Here is a 2,087-nt window from a genome sequence, read left to right on the forward strand (position 1 = left end):
AGGAATTATTATTAGAAAAAATTGTGAGAAATAACCCTCTTCATTAGGTGATTTCAGAAATAGCCTACCATATGAAGGTAACTGCTTTTACCCAATTTTGGCAAATTAATCTCCTGATATTTCCCTCCCACCATAGAGAAAAATTAAATGCTCAACTCTCTCAACTCTTTTAGCTATGTCAACTCTCTCTTGCCAACCAACTGTCTGTTGAGAACCATCATCATCGTGCTGTGGTCTATCTCTTGGCATCTCACCATATCATCGCCAATATATGGATCCTAAAGGAGAGATGACATCAAGGTATCCTATTGGGTTTATTGCTGCAACATATTAATTTCTGAAACTTTATGTGTAAATTAGAACAATGCTTAGGGTTGTTACTCGGCATGCATTTTACATCTCTAATGCACATGGCGTGTAAAAAATATATTGAAATAACATACTTTATTACATGGCTGGTAGTAAAATTTGTCTGTACAGAAGGTGTAGTAAACATGGCATGTAGCAAAATCAGTAGAACATTGCCAACGTTGTTGCATGCCATGCATGAAACATCTCTAATGCACATGGCTTGTAAAAAATATATTGAAATAACATGTTTTAGTATATGACGTGCAACATTTTTTTTGAACATGGTGTATAACAAAACATTTTCAACATGGTGTGTAAAAAATGTGTTTTCAACAAGGCATGTAGCAAAATTTCAAAACATGGCATGTAATGTGTAAATTGACTGATTTTGTTTTTTAAATTTCAGTGAAGTTCCAATTGTGTGACTTGTGATAAGTTAGTGGGTTGATGGCATTTGCAAGGTGGTGAGTCACGAATGTCGGGGATTAGGAGTGATTTGTCATTTGCGGGCTTGATGAATTTGGTTGAAGATGTTGTTGGGGTAAACTCACAGATTTAGGAGATTAAGTTACATGCATTAATCAGTGCACTCGCAGAACTATCATGCCTAATTATCAAGGACGAGGAGGATGTTCCATTAATTCTACTAAAGTAGAGGACTATTTCGGTAGTGTACGTCACCTTTAAGAAATGCCATACAAATGTTATCCTACATGAAGAAATTGTCCAACATGGTAATCACTTAATCAAAATGAGATTTACAATGCCTCACATATACCATAGCATTCGGTCCCTAACCCATAACAATGGTAATCGAAGAATGCCATGAGTTTGTGCAGCCGATAAACACACAACATTCACAAAACAGTTGGCTGTACAATTTCGATCAGCATGTGTATCAAACCAATTACTTGCATCTATCCAATAAATGAAACCATTTGGTTAAACTATAGAAAGTGCAATGCCATTTTCAAATAAGACTGTAGTACTTAAGGATGACATTGCAACACTCGAGGATAATACTACATCTAATCTGGTTAATGAGGATTTGTTTCGTGCTAGTGAAGATAGATTTAATGACAATTCAGATGACAAGCCTAATGAATGGTATGATGACAATTTAGACTATGACTGGTTTTATGATAGTGACATTCCAAATTGTAATAATGTTGAAGGCAAGATAGAACATGTTGAAGGTATTGATGTAAGTGATGTTCAATGTGATAACCCCATATACAATAACCATATCGCTAGTGATAACGGGATTCGTTCACTAAGACATTACCCGATGACAGTTATCAAGAAAGGGAAAATGCAATGATATCTCGTACGTGGCTTATTCCAGGTGCAAAAAGGTTCTCAGTCCAAAGAATTGCCATGGAAGAATCAACATTTGTCAATGATCGCTTATACAAAAGAAGAATGTTTTCCTCCAAAACCGAGTTGAAAGAAGCTTTCAACATGTTGGCATTAAAAGAGTACCTTGAGATAAAAGTAAAAAGGTCAAGTCAAGCTCATTTTGAGGTTGTTTGTAAGGACAAGGCATGCAAGTTTGGTGTGTGTGCAATGAAGTTACTTAAAGGAGAATATTGGCAAGTTCGAACATTCCACAAAGTACACACATGAACTATCAATGGTTTGTAAGGGTGATTCTTAACTGCGACTGTGAAGATAATTAGTGAACTTATGTCATACAAGCTTCAGGCTAATGGAGAAACATTGAGACCTAAGGACAT

The sequence above is a fragment of the Theobroma umbraticum genome, unplaced genomic scaffold (assembly GCF_002168275.2).
Source record: "Theobroma umbraticum cultivar Fairchild unplaced genomic scaffold, ASM216827v3 scaffold_182.0, whole genome shotgun sequence".
In the NCBI taxonomy this organism is placed as follows: Eukaryota; Viridiplantae; Streptophyta; class Magnoliopsida; order Malvales; family Malvaceae; genus Theobroma; species Theobroma umbraticum.